Source organism: Heptranchias perlo, chromosome 12, assembly GCF_035084215.1.
Source record: "Heptranchias perlo isolate sHepPer1 chromosome 12, sHepPer1.hap1, whole genome shotgun sequence".
NCBI classification, from domain to species: Eukaryota; Metazoa; Chordata; class Chondrichthyes; order Hexanchiformes; family Hexanchidae; genus Heptranchias; species Heptranchias perlo.
This window is the reverse complement of record NC_090336.1, coordinates 75,520,763-75,538,430: the sequence shown is the minus strand read 5'-3', so window position 1 is coordinate 75,538,430 and position 17,668 is coordinate 75,520,763. Positions and strand designations below refer to the sequence as shown.

The 17,668-nt window shown below is 47.4% G+C and overlaps 1 protein-coding gene and 1 pseudogene across 1 annotated transcript in view; one reads left to right on the top strand and one right to left on the bottom strand.

The window, feature by feature from the left end:
• The window catches only part of bet1l (Bet1 golgi vesicular membrane trafficking protein-like), a 59,976-nt gene that overhangs the window by 23,127 nt on the left and 19,181 nt on the right, over positions 1-17,668 (top strand). The window lies entirely within an intron of this gene.
• Positions 10,737-15,578, bottom strand: LOC137328105 (maestro heat-like repeat-containing protein family member 1 pseudogene; annotated as a pseudogene).

Sequence of the window (17,668 nt, the reverse complement as noted above, 5' to 3'; positions counted from 1 at the left end):
GACAACTGCCATCAAATCTCCTCGCAACCGTCTCTGTTCCAAGGAGAACAACCCCAGGAGAAATGGCCTTTTCCCATTCCAAAAAATCAATTTTAAGAATGGGAAAAGGCCATTTTGCATCTCTGAGAGCACGAACTAGGGTTCCAGGTGCAGGAGCAGTTCACTGAAGTTGTGGTGAGGTCACCTTCACATTCAGGATGCATGAGCAGGCTGTTGATGGAAAGAATTGGAGGGGAGAGCAGGATATGAATGATGTCAGAAAGAAGCAACAATGCAAACACTAGATCGGGTGTGCTGTAGAAATGGGGAAGTAGTAAAATTAACTTTAGGGTGGAGGGAGCGAGAAACCAGGATGAGCTTAGCAAGGGAGAAGCAGCATTGAGGCTAAGCATGGTTGGAAACAAGGAGAGAGAAAAAACTGCCTTTCAATCATTAACTTTTGTGTGTTAATGGAATGTTCCGATGCAGACACAGGTCGTTCAGCCCGTCAAGCCTGTGCCCATGTTTTTCTACACATGAGCTACCCAATCTAATCCCACTCTCCCCCTCACTCCCCACACCCATTAATATCCCACCCAGTCTAATCCCACTCTCCCCCTCACTCCCCACACCCATTAATATCCCACCCAGTCTAATCCCACTCTCCCCCTCACTCCCCGTACCCTTTAATATCCCACCCAGTCTAATCCCACTCTCCCCCTCACTCCCCATACCCTTTAATATCCCACCCAGTCTAATCCCACTCTCCCCCTCACTCCCCGTACCCTTTAATATCCCACCCAGTCTAATCCCACTCTCCCCCTCACTCCCCGTACCCTTTAATATCCCACCCAGTCTAATCCCACTCTCCCCCTCACTCCCCGTACCCTTTAATATCCCACCCAGTCTAATCCCACTCTCCCCCTCACTCCCCGGACCCTTTAATATCCCACCCAGTCTAATCCCACTCTCCCCCTCACTCCCCACACCCATTAATATCCCACCCAGTCTAATCCCACTCTCCTGCTCACTCCCCACACCCATTAATATCCCACCCAGTCTAATCCCACTCTCCCCCTCACTCCCCGTACCCTTTAATATCCCACCCAGTCTAATCCCACTCTCCCCTCACTCCCCGTACCCTTTAATATCCCACCCAGTCTAATCCCACTCTCCCCCTCACTCCCCGTACCCTTTAATATCCCACCCAGTCTAATCCCACTCTCCCCCTCACTCCCCGTACCCTTTAATATCCCACCCAGTCTAATCCCACTCTCCTGCTCACTCCCCTGCTCACTCCCCGTACCCTTTAATATCCCACCCAGTCTAATCCCACTCTCCCCCTCACTCCCCGTACCCATTAATATCCCACCCAGTCTAATCCCACTCTCCCCCTCACTCCCCGTACCCTTTAATATCCCACCCAGTCTAATCCCACTCTCCCCCTCACTCCCCGTACCCTTTAATATCCCACCCAGTCTAATCCCACTCTCCCCCTCACTCCCCGTACCCTTTAATATCCCACCCAGTCTAATCCCACTCTCCCCCTCACTACCCGTACCCATTAATATCCCACCCAGTCTAATCCCACTCTCCCGCTCACTCCCCACACCCATTAATATCCCACCCAGTCTAATCCCACTCTCCTCCTCACTCCCCGTACCCTTTAATATCCCACCCAGTCTAATCCCACTCTCCCCTCACTCCCCATACCCTTTAATATCCCACCCAGTCTAATCCCACTCTCTTGCTCACTCCCCACACCCTTTAATATCCCACCCAGTCTAATCCCATTCTCCCCCTCACTCCTCATACCCTTTAATCGTTCCCCCTTTCAAGCGACTGTCTAATTCCCTTTTAAAATAATTCATGGACTCTGCTTTAACAACACTTGCCGGCAGAAAATTGCATATTCTAAATATGCTCCGTGTAAAGTAATTTCCCCATTCCTCTAAATCTTAAATCTCAGCCCTCTGGTTACCGTCTCACTGACCGTGGAAATAATCTGTCACGAGTTACCTTATAAATCTTAAGAATTCTGAATGTAAAGGATGACAGTTGGAGGATGGAACACTTTTGTCATCCGGTGTCAGCAGCAAGCATCCTCCTGGCCTCTTTGAGTAAAGATTGGCTGATTTGTGCTATGGGTGCGAGCCCACTGTGAACTGCGTGGAGCCTATCCACACTTGTTTCACCTTGGGACCGCCACAAGCAGCAAGTGGGGCCTTTAATCCCATCAGTTTGATCCAAGATTCCAAACTTGAGCGAACGATCGCATCACATCATCTAGTGATTTATATATTTCCCAATATTAATTGATGAGTTTTAATTGGCTGTTGGTTTTGCGGGGTGGCATTAGTTTTGATGGTGATTGGTTGGTTGTGTTGGTTCTGTGGATGGTGATTGGTTGGTTGTGTTGGTTCTGTGGATGGTGATTGGTTGGTTGTGTTGGTTCTGTGGATGGTGATTGGTTGGTTGTGTTGGTTCTGTGGATGGTGATTGGTTGGTTGTGTTGGTTCTGTGGATGGTGATTGGTTGGTTGTGTTGGTTCTGTGGATGGTGATTGGTTGGTTGTGTTGGTTCTGTGGATGGTGATTGGTTGGTTGTGTTGGTTCTGTGGATGGTGATTGGTTGGTTGTGTTGGTTCTGTGGATGGTGATTGGTTGGTTGTGTTGGTTCTGTGGATGGTGATTGGTTGGTTGTGTTGGTTCTGTGGATGGTGATTGGTTCTGTGGGTGGGATTTAGTGTTTTTTTTTGTTCTGATCTGTTGTAATATTGAAGTCCAGTTGATCTCTTATTGTACCTGTAGTGAAATGATAGTCTCTCACTGCTTCAAAGACCATTATATAGTATTTACAAATCAGTTGGGAAAGACCACAAATAGTGCACAGAGGCTGTACTTTCTGTTGCTCAGACGCCAAGAAATAAATGTAATTACACATCAGGTAATTTTATCCAATGCCCTCCTTGCATAATTTAGTGATGAGACAGTGATCATTAAACAAGATATCATCGTATGACCGGATGGGAATTGGAACTGAGCACTGCAGAGGTTCCCGACAGTGCACTGACAGTGTCTGATTCAGTTTTTATCTGAAGAAAGATTGCTTCTCATTATTAGTTTCGCTTCTCTGCTCCCGACGCACAGTTTCTTGCGTGCCAGCCAGCAGCAATCTGCATGTCTCCATTTCTTGCTCTAGGGCGACCTGTGTCAGCACGAGCAGCAGAGTTGGGTATTTTGCAGCCAACATTTTCTCATCTCCCAGGACACCAGCTAGTATTCTTTGTTTGCAGTGTAACGGCAGGCTGAGCAAGCAGTGGGATTGGCTGCACCCCTCTTTTCAAAGACCAGGTCAAGGAGGCAAGCAAGAAAACATGGCAGTGTTGGGTGTTCATCTTTGGAAAGCACAGGAAGATTGAGTGAGGACAGTGGTCAGTGGGTCATCGACGGTGGATTTGTGCGTGGAAGTGCCAGGAGCAGAGCAAGAGTGTGGGGTGAAATTCCAAATATAGAGACACCGGGTGAGAGAAAACAGCTTCAGAGAGGTGGGATTGTGGGGGTCTCTCTCCTAAATACGCAGTAGAAGGTAAGGGGGGAGGAACAATCCTTCATGTCGCCTATATCGGGTAGGTGGTACTGATCGTTTCTCATTACCTCAGGCATCAATTACAAAGGTGCCGCTTAAACCGTATTCAAGAAAGAAAGACTCCCATTTATACAGTGCCTTTTACCACCTCAGGACGTCCCAAAGTGCTTCACAGCAAATGAAGTACTTTTGAAGTGTAGTCACTGTTGTAATGTAGGAAACATGGCAGCTAATTTGCACACAGCAAGATGCCACAAACAGCAAAGTGCGAATGACCAGATAACTTGTTCTGGTGATGTTGGTTGAGGGATAAATATTGGCCAGGACACCGGGGAGAACTCCCCTGCACTTTGAATAGTGGCCATGGGATCTTTTACATCCACCTAAGAGGGCAGATGGGGCCTCAGTTTAACATCTCATCTGAAAGATGGCACCTTCAACAGTGCAGCACTCCCTCAGTAATGCCCTGGGAGTGTCAGCCTGGATTTTGTGCTCAAGTCTCTGGAGTGGGACTTGAATCCACGATCTTCTGACTCCAAGGCGAGAGTGGGTCACAGCTGTGACACTATTAAGTGCACTGACTATTTGAGACAAGTCAAACTGCTATTATCAAACAATCCCTTCATTGGTTAGTTACTTATTCAGTGCCGTCCACTTTGTCTCCCAATATCTTTGTCTCCCAATATCCCAAGCATCTTAACTTAGTGTTAAATGAAAACTTGGATACGCAACTCTCTATTCCTTCCTCCAAGTCATTGATAAATATGGTGAAAAGTTGAGGCCCCAGTACAGATCTCTGAGAAACACCACTTGTCACATCCTGCCAATCAGAGAACACTCCCATTATCCCTACTCTCATTCTCCTACCTCCCAAACCATTACCAACCCAAGTCACAAATTTACCTCCAATTCCGTCTGCTTTTATTTTTGCTAATGATCTCTTCTCATTGATCAGATGCCTTCTGAAAGTCCATATGGAGAACGTCCATATGGAGAACGTCCATATGGAGAACGTCCATATGGAGAACGTCCATATGGAGAACGTCCATATGGAGAACGTCCATATGGAGAACGTCCATATGGAGAACGTCCATATGGAGAACGTCCATAGACACACCCCTATCTAATATGCTAGTGACCTAAAAAAAAATTCAACTACATTAATCAGACGTGACCTACCCTTCTCAAATCTATGCTGACTCTTTGATCAACCCATACTTGTTCAAGTGCTCAGTCACTCTGTCCCCACAACTGATGTTAAGCTGACGGATCTGTAGTTACCTAGTTTCTGCCTCCCTCCCGTCTGAAGTAAGAGAGTGACGTTTATAATTTCCCAATCCAAAGGCACAGTTCCCAAATCAAGACAACTTTGGAAAGTTATACCATTTCCCCACCTGTTTCTTTTAATACGCTACGATGGAAATCTCAGTTCCTAGTGAATTGGCGAAAGTACCATTATTTTCTCCATTACCATTTTTTATCCTTCTATTAACTCATAGAATCATACAGCACAGAAGGAGGCTCATCGAGCCTGTGCTGGCTCTTTGAAAGAGCTATCCAATTAGTCCCACTCCCCCTGCTCTTTCCCCATAGCCCTGTAGAATTTTCCTTTTCAAGTACTTATCGAATTTCCTTTTGAAAGTTACTGTTGAAACTGCTTCCACCGCCCTTTCAGGCAGTGAATTCCAGATCATCATAACTCGCTGCGTAAAAAAAAATTCTCCTCATCTCCCCTCTGGTTCTTTTGCCAATTACCGTAAATCTGTGTCCTCTGGTTACCGACCCTCCTGCCACTGGAAACAGTTTCTCCTTATTTACTCCATCAAAACCCCTCATAGTTTTGAACGCTTCTATTAAATCTCCTCTTAACCTTCTCTGCTCCAAGGAGAACAATCCCAGCTTCTCTAATCTCTCCACATAACTCAAGTCCCTCACCCCTGGTACCATTCTAGTAAATCTCTTCTGCATCCTCTCAGGCCTCTAATCCACTAAATTCCTCCCCTTGACTTATTTAGAATCATAGAAGTTACAACATGGAAACAGGCCCTTCGGCCCAACATGTCCATGTCGCCCAGTTTATACCACTAAGCTAGTCCCAATTGCCTGCACTTGACCCATATCCCTCTATACCCATCTTACCCATGTAACTGTCCAAATGCTTTTTAAAAGACAAAATTGTACCCGCCTCTACTACTGCCTCTGGCAGCTCGTTCCAGACACTCAGCACCCTTTGAGTGAAAAAATTTCCCCTCTGGACCCTTTTGTATCTCTCCCCTCACCTTAAATCTATGCCCCCTCGTTATAGACTCCCCTACCTTTGGGAAAAGATTTTGACTATCTACCTTATCTTCTATAAGATCACCCCTAAACCTCCTACTCTCCAGGGAAAAAAGTCCCAGTCTATCCAACCTCTCCCTATAAGTCAAACCATCAAGTACCGGTAGCATCCGAGTAAATCTTTTCTGCACTCTTTCCAGTTTAATAATATCCTTTCTATAATAGGGTGACCAGAACTGTACACAGTATTCCAAGTGTGGCCTTACTAATGTCTTGTACAACTTCAACAAGACATCCCAACTCCTGTATTCAGTGTTCTGACCAATGAAACCAAGCATGCTGAATGCCTTCTTCACCACCCTATCCACCTGTGACTCCACTTTCAAGGAGCTATGAACCTGTACTCCTAGATCTCTTTGTTCTATAACTCTCCCCAACGCCCTACCATTAACGGAGTAGGTCCTGGCCCGATTCGATCTACCAAAATGCATCACCTCACATTTATCTAAATTAAACTCCATCTGCCATTCATCGGCCCACTGGCCCAATTTATCAAGATCCCTTTGCAATCCTAGATAACCTTCTTCACTGTCCACAATGCCACCAATCTTGGTGTCATCTGCAAACTTACTAACCATGCCTCCTAAATTCTCATCCAAATCATTAATATAAATAACAAGTAACAGCGGACCCAGCACCGATCCCTGAGGCACACCGCTGGTCACAGGCCTCCAGTTTGTAAACTGCAGCTCATGCAAAACTCTGCCCGCATCCTAACTCGTACCAAATCCCGTTCACCCATCACCCGTGTGCTCGCTGACCGACATTGGCTCCCAGTCCGGGAACGACTCTCTTTTAAAATTCTCGTCCTTGTTTTCAAATCCCTCCGTGGCCTCGCCCCTCCCTAGAATCATAGAATCACAGAAAAGTTACAGCACGGAAGGAGGCCATTCAGCCCATCGAGTCTGCACTGGCTCTATGCACGAGCAATCCAGCTAGTCCCACTCCCCCGCCCTATCCCTGTAGCCTTGCAAGTTTTTTTGTTTCAAGTACTTATCCAGTTCCCTTTTGAAGGCCATGATTGAATCTGCCTCCACCACCCCCTCGGGCAGTGCATTCCAGATCATAACCACTCGCTGTGTAAAAAGGTTTTTCCTCATGTCGCCTTTGGTTCTTTTGCCAATCACCTTAAATCTACATCCTCTGGTTCTTGACCCTTCCGCCAATGGGAACAGTTTCTCTCTATCTACTCTGTCTAGACCCTTCATGATTTTGAACACCTCTGTCAAATCTCCTCTCAACCTTCTCTGTTTCAAGGAGAACAATCCCAGCTTCTCCAGTCTATCCATGTAACTAAAGCCCCTCATCCTGGAATCATTCCAGTAAATCTCTTCTGCACCCTCTCTAAGGCCTTCACATCTTTCCTGAAGTGCGGTGCCCAGAACTGGACACAATACTCCAGTTGTGGCTGAACCAGTGTTTTATAAAGGTTCATCATGACTTCCTTGCTGTTGTACTCTATGCCTCTATTTATAAAGCCCAGGATCCCGTATGCTTTTTTAACCGCTTTCTCAACCTGCCCTGCCACTTTCAACAATTTGTGCACATATACCCCCAGATCTCTCTGTCCCTGCACCCCTTTTAGAGTTGTGCCCTTTAGTTTATATTGCCTCTCCTCATTCTTCCTACCGAAATGCATCACCTCGCATTTTTCCGCGTTAAATTTCATCTGCCACATGTCCGCCCATTCCACCAGCCTGTCTATATCCTCTTGAAGTCTATCACTATCCTCCTCACTGTTCACTAGTTTTGTGTCATCTTTGTAACCTCCTACAACCCTGCAGCCCATGGAATAAAGGGGGCAGTAGCAGCATGGATACAGAATTGGCTAAGAGTCAGGAAACAGAGTAGTGGTGAACGGTTGTTTTTCAGACTGGAGGGAGGTGTACAGTGGTGTTCCCCAGGGGTCGGTGCTGGGACCACTGCTTTTCTTGATATATATTAATGATTTGGACTTGGGTGTACAGGGCACAATTTCAAAATTTGCAGATGACACAAAACTTGGAAGGGTAGTGAACAGCTATAGTCTCACCTGCATTTGTCTTTAATGGGCCCACATTTCTCCATACCACTGGCGGAGCAGGCACGAGGGGCTGAATGGCCTACTCCTGTTCCAGTGTTCCACTCTTTCGCTTAATATATTTGTAAAAACTTTTACTGTTAGCTTTGATATCTCTCGCAGTTTTTTTTTTCATATTCTCCTCTTGCACATCTTATCACAGTACTTTCACAGGCAGCTGGATGGAGTTAGGATACAGATCAGCCATGACCTCATTGAATGGCATAGTAGGCTTGAGGGGCTGAATGGCCTACTCCTGTTCCTGTGTTCTTTTTATCCCCTTGTTTTTTTATAGGTCTCCCAGTCTGCTGGATTTCTACTTTTCCTTGCACATGGGCAAGCCTTTTCATTTAGCTTGATACTGTCACTTACCTCATTTGTTGACCATGGTTGCTTAATTACACATGTAAAGCCTTTGCCTTTTAGGGGTATATACTGGTTTTGTAACGTACCAAATGTTTCTTTGCATACCTCCCGATCTTTGTCTGTAGGTTTACCCATTAACAGCGCAGCCCAGTTTACTGCGGTCAATTCCTTTTGAATTTGCCTTACTTAATCTTAAAGTTTAGTTTTCTTTCCATTTGGTGGGGGGAATCCAGAACAAGGGGACCTAATCTTAAACAAAAGCAAAATACTGCGGGCGCTGGAAATCTGAAATAAAAAGAGAAAATGCTGGAAATACTCAGCAGGTCAGGCATCTGTGGAGAAAGAAAGAGTTATCGTTTCAGGCTGATCGACCTACTGATGAAAGGTCATCGACCTGAAACGTCAACTCTGTTTCTCTCTCCACAGGTGCTACCTGACCCGCTTGAGGGGCTGAATGGCCTCTCCCTGTTCCTTTGTTTGCCTTCTTCCAGTCTGTGGTGCTCAATGATTCTTCCATGACTGTCACAAGTATGCTGCAAGTTCCCTGAAGTGAGACGGACCTGCAATGAGGGTGTGACCAGGCCGCGTTAATGGTGCAGCTCGGTCTGGGCAATGCAGTGCCGGGACAGAATGCGGCCAGGAAAACCAGCCCCCAGCATTACCTGAGCAGAGCGAGCATGTTAGGGTTCCAGTCATCAGTACAGGGCTGGGCTCTGCCCAGTCAGTGGGGTGTGCAGTGAATTTATTCCAGGATACTCTGTGTTAGAGAATGGGAACTGTTTTCACAAATCAAATAGCATCATAATCCAGCGAGTGAGGGGCAGGAACAGTCTCTAATGTCAGGATTGTGTGCGCGCATTGGGAGATTTCACTCCCACTCACAGCCTGCACTGTTTGAAGAACGACCAGTAATTACAATGGCGCAACAGGGTTTCTGTTTATTTATAATAAAGAAAATGACTGAACATCATTCTGAAAAAATTAGCTGCCAAGAACAAGAGATTGAGGGGGATCGGAGCCTGTGTTGAAGAGATTGAGGAGGATCAGAGCCTGTGTTGAAGAGATTGAGGAGGATCAGAGCCTGTGTTGAAGAGATTGAGGGGGATCAGAGCCTGTGTTGAAGAGATTGAGGGGGATCAGAGCCTGTGTTGAAGAGATTGAGGAGGATCAGAGCCTGTGTTGAAGAGATTGAGGGGGATCAGAGCCTGTGTTGAAGAGATTGAGGGGGATCAGAGCCTGTGTTGAAGAGATTGAGGGGGATCGGAGTCTGTGTTGAAGAGATTGAGGAGGATCAGAGTCTGTGTTGAAGAGATTGAGGGGGATCAGAGCCTGTGTTGAAGAGATTGAGGGGGATCGGAGTCTGTGTTGAAGAGATTGAGGAGGATCAGAGTCTGTGTTAAAGAGATTGAGGAGGATCAGAGTCTGTGTTGAAGAGATTGAGGAGGATCAGAGTCTGTGTTGAAGAGATTGAGGAGGATCGGAGTCTGTGTTGAAGAGATTGAGGAGGATCAGAGTCTGTGTTGAAGAGATTGAGGAGGATCAGAGTCTGTGTTGAAGAGATTGAGGAGGATCAGGGCTGTGTTGAAGAGATTGAGGGGGATCAGAGTCTGTGTTGAAGAGATTGAGGGGGATCAGAGCCTGTGTTGAAGAGATTGAGGGGGATCAGAGTCTGTGTTGAAGAGATTGAGGAGGATCAGAGTCCGTGTTGAAGAGATTGAGGGGGATCAGAGTCTGTGTTGAAGAGATTGAGGAGGATCAGAGCCTGTGTTGAAGAGATTGAGGGGGATCAGAGCCTGTGTTGAAGAGATTGAGGAGGATCAGAGCCTGTGTTGAAGAGATTGAGGGGGATCAGAGCCTGTGTTGAAGAGATTGAGGAGGATCAGAGTCCGTGTTGAAGAGATTGAGGGGGATCGGAGCCTGTGTTGAAGAGATTGAGGGGGATCAGAGCCTGTGTTGAAGAGATTGAGGAGGATCAGAGTCCGTGTTGAAGAGATTGAGGGGGATCGGAGTCTGTGTTGAAGAGATTGAGGAGGATCAGAGCCTGTGTTGAAGAGATTGAGGGGGATCGGAGCCTGTGTTGAAGAGATTGAGGGGGATCAGAGCCTGTGTTGAAGAGATTGAGGAGGATCAGAGTCCGTGTTGAAGAGATTGAGGGGGATCGGAGTCTGTGTTGAAGAGATTGAGGAGGATCAGAGTCCGTGTTGAAGAGATTGAGGAGGATCAGAGTCTGTGTTGAAGAGATTGAGGGGGATCAGAGCCTGTGTTGGAGAGATTGAGGAGGATCAGAGCCTGTGTTGAAGAGATTGAGGAGGATCAGAGTCTGTGTTGAAGAGATTGAGGAGGATCAGAGTCTGTGTTGGCTTCAGTCTGATGGTTGACATCAGAAAAAGAATTTTCATCTGTTCCATCAGGTGAATCTCTGGGCAGGTTGGAAATGTTTTTCTGGGCGTTGGAAAAAGAATCCCGAGAGGGTGACTGCATTTGCTCGGATCTGCTCCTGAGCGTTACTGAAGAAGTGCACGCAATCCGTGACGTATGAGTGGATCCTGTCAGGGAAGTCTTTAATGAGTTGCTTTGAAATGTCCCTCAGGAACTCTGTATAGTTCAGAGTGGGTGCTCCTAAATGCTTCTTAATCATTAGGGATGCCTTTGCTGAGGCAATCAGAGGGGTGACCAAAAGCAGTGTTGAGTTGCAAGACCTGGAGACATCTTCACTGTTTCCGTCCAGGTACAACAACAAGCGAACCAGGTGTGAATGGATCTGTCGGTAGAGGTAGGATTTGGGATCCCTATTTCCGCACTTGGTTAAGTTCCCCAACACACTAAACGCCTCAGCCTGCAATTTCTCACACCGGGCGTCAAAGAATGGTTGAATCCCAGTGAGGAGTTTGATTATAAAGGGTTTGGTGGTATTTGCTTTCAACAGATTTAAGTGCTTTCCGAGGCTTGAGAGCACCTCAAACATCAGCACCTGGTTGTCGTTCTCTCCGGATCCCAGCAGACAAATCATCGCACACAGCGTTTGTCGAGAATATTTTTCAATGCTGTGAGGTGCTCCGATGGTAACGTTGCCCAGTCCCCTGACACTAAATAACTGGAGGACCGAAGAATTATTAACCAGGCAGTGAAGCAATCTGCTCACAAGGGCATCTGTGAGCTGCAGCTGTGAAATCAGAGGAGATTTTAAAAGCTCTCCAAAGAAGGCGGCCACGGTGACTTTCTGACACTCTTGTGCAGTGGGGATGAGCACTGTGAGCTGTTCTACAATCCCAGTCAGACTGGGGCTGGCATATCTGCCCATTGCTCTGGCCAGCAGGACGACCCCCATGTGGGATGTGTGGAGGTTCGTCATCTGTTTCCAGCCTCCACTTTCCATCATGCAATTTACCACTTGTTCTTTCTTGGCCTGGCCCAGCAGGCTTATTAGTGTCTCCACACAGTTCACACAGACTTCGCTGCTTCTCGATGTTTGAGGTTCAGCTGAGAATTCCCTCTGCTTCGATTCGCAATCGGCAACAAAAGTCTTGGGCAGGCGCACATCGACGGAGGAGCTGAGGTGGACGAGCAGGGCGCTAAATAACTGCGGGAATAATTTGATTACAGCCTCTGCCGACTCGGGTGTGTTTATCATCTCGTGCAGAGCGCAGATGGCAGCCAGGCATTCGAGGGTTGAATATGGTGTCCCGTTCTCGCTAGTGGGACAGGCTCTCTTTTCCCCGGATGGTAACTGTTTGTTCAGTACGTCCAGCACTGCGCTCATGGTCCTCGTGGCCCATTCTGTCTCCTCGGCCAGTGATCTCCAAATGTCACTGACGTACTTGCCCAAAGGAACAGGGTAGGTGAGGAGGCAGGACACAACTGTTGGTGTGTTGTGTGAAGCCAGAATGGCGATACTACGCAGAACGGAGAGTCTCACCTCCTGGTGAGGAACCAACTGCAGTTGAACCTTCAGCACGTCAAGTATCTCCGAGACCCGATCGCGGAAATGACCGCCGTGTGTTTTAATGATGGTTTTCATCAGGATTGCGGCTGCACTCGAACAGCTGGGCTGTTGGTCGGCCAGTCCTTTGAAGACCACGAAGAGCAAGTTTCCCAGCTGGTCACGGGGCAAACGAATGGAAATGACTTCTGCAATCTGACAGCATGTTTTCAGGAGGACTGAACTGTCAGGGTTAACTAGCTGTTCTCTGACTGCTTTCAGAACCTCCAGCTCGTTTTGCTGATCCAGACTGGTGCCTTCGTATGATAACTGTATGGACAGGATTATGTATAAACTGTCCAGGGCCATCTGCCCGATGGGAAGTGATGGGTCCGCACTGCGCGGCATTAGTCGTCCGATCAGAGTGCCCATGTTATTTAGTGGCACTATATTACTAACATTGAGTGTCTCCAAGAAACATTTCAGCAGCTCTAAGGTAGTGTCCATGGCTCTCTCTCGTTCATACTCCTTTGTTGACACGATCCACTCTTCTACCTGCTTGAATATGGCCTCCAGTCCATCAGGGGACAGATCCTGAAGTAATATTTGCTTCAGAAGCTCTTGCAGGGCAGTCATGGTTTGGGTATAAAGTGGTGTGGCCTCTTTGGTGTTGCTATTCGTGTCTTTGTCATTATCCAGTTCTGAAGGCACCAAGCTGAAAGTACCAGTCAGGCAGGTTTGAATCAATTGCCGGGTGTCAGCTTGGTCTGATGGAGCATGTAGTTGTATCAGGTACTTGCAGGCACTCATGGCTAACTGACGAACAGGGCTGTGCAGCAGCTCCGTGGACTCGGCCTGGATAAGGTCCTGCATGAATGCCAGCAGCTCCCTTTTTCTGCTAAAGTTGAAGGGAGCACTCTGGCGATTTGAAAGTATGGATCTGGCTATCAGAGTCACGGCCTTTATTAGGCTGAGCTTTAGTGTGAGATCGCTGGATTCAGCCTTTATCCCCAGTCCGTTTGTAATGAATGGACTAACAGCTGGCAGAATGTGGGTCTCGATTCTGGACAGCTCTGGTCCCTCGGGTGCGTAGATTGCTATGTTCCCATAACACAGGACCAGTGTGCTCTTAACATTATCCGTATCCATGTCGGGCTCGTCCCTACAGACATTTAATAAACTTTTCGTATTAATTCTGTTCGAATCGGCAAACTCCTCCAGGGTACTCAGGGTGTCATCAAAGTGGGTCATGGCACAGAGACCGGTGGCAACAGCTGCCCCTTCTCTCTCGGCGCACTCCCTGTGCTGCACACTCAGCAGCATTTGGTGAAGCTCCTCCTTTACGTTCTTACTGCGGACCTGACTGAGCACTATCCCAAGAGATTTATAGAGAAAGCCCTTCTCTTGTGGGGAGCGATGTTCGGTGTCGACCTGTTTGCACATTTCGTCACTGAGCTGACCCGTCCACTCCTTGTCGTCAATGGTGTTCAGAGTTCTGGACAGGAGCAGCAATAGTTTCTCTTCCCACTCCCGTTGGGGCAGGGACTCCTCTGAATTCTCCAGTAAATGGTCAACTAATGAGGGCAGCTCCTCTTCCCACCCCCTCACTGTTGCTGGGTGGATATCGAAGCTCAGGACTTGCATCAGCCTCAGTGCAGCAGCTCCTCGGCTTCCTCCCTGATATGGGCAACAAGACACGACGAGGAGTCGGACCAGCAGTGCCTGGGCTTTCGGGAGATTGGCATCTTCATTGTAAGTAAGGAGAAACCTTTCACTGCCAGCTTGTATTTTCTTTTTCCCAAGATGTGCCAAACAATTGCAGATGGTTGTTAAAGCCTTGGTGTACTGGGTCATAGTGACACACTCCAGTAAGAATGGCCAGAGAACATCCTCCATCTTCACTGTATTTGTGATCATAAACATCACTGTTTCACATACTGTGACTAAGTCTTCATCTGTAACCTGATCTGGCTGATGATTTGGTGGTACCAGGGCCCCCAATTCAACGGGTGCAGCACACTGTCTGATGAGGAATTCCACCATTACCTTTCCTCCCTCTGGCTCGAGGTAACCTTGCTGGGCCATGGTACATATTACCTGGGCAACCAGCTTCTTCTCCTGATTGCTGCTGTTGTCTAGGAGCACTGGTTCTACGCCGGCCACAATCTGAGCCGCCTTCCTCTCGAAGTGAGGGGCGACCGAGCTGATGAGGTGTCTCAGTACACTGAGTGCTCCTACTCTCATTTGTTGGTCAGCGTTCTGTAACTTGGGTAAGAGGAATTCGACCAAAGAGTCTGCGTAAGCCGGGGCCAGAACTGTGAAACAGCGAAGGATCTCAGTGTGGTTCTTCGCGGTGAGGTGGTTATTGAAGTCCGCAGAAAGACAAATCTGTTGGTGGAGATTTTCAAGCAGATTGTCCATCTGTGTTTTCAGCCCCAGATAACTCATCTCCGTGGCAACATCCAGTACCCGGAACAGACACTCTGTGATGGAAAAATGTGCTGGGTGTTTCTTGTAGAGAGACAGGATGCCTGGAATCAACTTGGGAAGCTCTTTCTCCAGTGTGTCCTTGGGCAGCAGGGAGCTGACATAGCCTAGAGCTTCCACTATTGGGATGTTCAACTTGGAGGGCTCCTTCTCCAGCCACACCTTGAACAACAGACTATAGACAACCTTGATCTCACTCGACAAAGACTCTTTAGTCACCGTAGAGTCTGAGGCTTTCTCCACATTCCCCAGGTAGATCAGGATACTCTTGCTAAAGCTTCCCAGTGCTGAGGCAAATGCGGCCTTCAGCTCATCCTGTTTAATTCCAAAGAGAACTGGAATCATGGTCCCTATGATAGATTTCAGAAAAGGCACCATGATGTACACATTTTCCGATGACATTTTGGTCAGGGTCTTCACCATGTACACATGTGGAAGGTGCCCTTGCTTGAAGTTCTCCGTTGTCAGTTGGACAACTTGATTAATAAACCTGAAGCTCATGGTAACCAGGACATTGCTCGCTGCTTCCCGGCTGTCGGCTTGTACTCCTGTTGACTTAGTCATCCACACTGCAGCCAAAGAGATCACTTTCTGCGCTAGTTCTGCGCTAATTTGATCAAGGGTGTCCTTGATAATCTTTTCCATGCTCTCCAATACTACAACCCCCTGCGGAGCTGTCTGCATGATGTGGTGGGACAGATAGTCATGGCAGGTCATTAACACGATTTCTGGGTGATGACACCCCAGTATGTGTAGAGTATTCAATATTTTCTGCTGTGAACTTTCATCTTCCTCGTTCATCTTCACGAGGGCAACAGAGAATAATTCCACGTTGCGATGCATTTTAGGAATCTTTCCACAGACAGACTCACATGCTAAAATTCCTCAGTTCACTATTCTAAAGATGATTAGTGTTCTCTCACTAAAGACGTGAGACCATGAGCTATCTGATATACTCTTAAGCAGCTCGCTCCTGTTTTTTGCTCTAAGTTCTAGCAACTCTTCTTCAATTTGTCGCTAATTGTCAATTAAAGACTGTAATTGTTCACTCACTCACAGTCTCGGAAATCAGATCTCTCCTTCGATGACTGTCTTTTTTCCCCTCTGACAGTTCTTTCCCTCCAATGATTAAGGCTGCTCCTTTACACGGTGTTTCCAATCCTCTCCAGTGAACTTCTCAGCTTTGATGAATGCACTTGTTTTAAGCTCTCTCCTCATGGCTATCACGTGTACAAATGCAGTTTGTGCCACTTTGCAGTGTTTTGTCCACCACATTAGGTTGTCATGGTTTTCATTGTGAAGCCAGGTTACATAACCCCTCAGTTGTGATGTGGGCACCTGGTGGTGTGCCCATATAGATTCTGCCAGTTGTTAGTGGCGGTTTAAGGTGGGCGGGGGTTAAGGCACAGACCTGAGATACAGACCGTACTGACAAGGTGACAATCGCAGCCAGATTGGATTGTGCAGCAGTTTGTTCCTTATACAGACCCTACTGTACCGCAGGCTGGCAACATACTTGTGCCAAAATATGGGATTGTAGAGCAGACATTTCTAGTAAAATGCCCCAAAATTGAGATGTTCATGCGACTCAAAATTAGAAATAAAAGATCTGACCCCACTTGACCTTTCACAGGTTAGGGTGCAAAAGCATCATTCCAGCCCCCTGGCAATCAGGGGGCCTTCGCCCCAGTTGGATAGTCTCAAATAATGTGGGACCGGCCAGATACCATTTCGTATTTGACTAGAAAGGATGTGGGTTTATGCACACGTCACAGTCTCAACAAATGATTCCCGCTGCTTTTATTTGTGCGCTGACAGGACGTGAACTCTGAAGGGTTTGGAAGCTGCTTCATGATGTCATGAGGAAGTTGCTGTGACATCAGAAAGTGTCTCCAGTTATTACTCTGTAAAATGGAATCTCCAGTTTAAGAACCCAGAAATAAAAAGAAAGACGTGCATTTCTATAGCGGCTTTTCACAACCTCAGGACGTCCCAAAGCACTCAACGGCCAATGAAGTACTTTTGAAGTGTAGTCACTGTTGTAATGTAGGAAACGCGGCAGCCAATTTGGGCACAGCAAGATCCCACAAACAGCAATGAGATAATGACCAGATAATTTGTTTTTTTAGTGCTGTTGGTTGAGGGATAAATGTCGGCCAGGTCACCGGAGAGAACTCCCCTGCTCCTCTTCAAAATAGTGCAGTGGGATCTTTTACGTCCGCCTGAGAGGGCCGACGGGGTCTCGGTTTAACGTCTCATCCAAAAGACGGCTTCACTGACAGAGCAGCGCTCCCTCAGTACTGCACTGGGAGAGTGTCAGCTTGGATTTTGCGCTCAAGTCCCCGGAGTGGGACTTGAACCCCACCACCTTCTAAGTCAGAGGCGTGAGTGCGACCCACTGAGCCACAGAGGAGAACACTCGAGGACTGATATCCTCCGCTGCTTCCCCCTATAGTGTCAACTTTCGTGGCACAAAACACAGGAAAGGTAGTTGCAGACGCATCACATGAGGCCTCTGCTTCAATTGTGCTCCCACTGTGCTTCCAGTTTTGTTTCACAACGTTGCCCCTCTCCCTGCTCCTTTCGCACCTTCTCCACTTTTAAAATCCTCATTCTCTAACGTGCCCCTGAACACCGGTTTCTCATCGTGATATCTTCCCGCCTTTCCCCCCCTCAGCCTCTGCACTAAGTGACTTCTCCATTTCAGCTCCCTTTGCTTTCTCCTTTGATTTCACTGCCCTTCCTTAACATAAAAACATAGAAAATAGGAGCAGGAGTAGGCCATTCAATATGATCATGGCTGATCCTCTATCTCAATGCCATATTCCTGCTCTCCCCATACCGCTTGATGCCTTTTGAGTCTAGAAATCTATCCAGCTCCTTCTTAAATATATTCAGTGACTTGGCCTCCACAGCCTTCACCACCCTCTGGG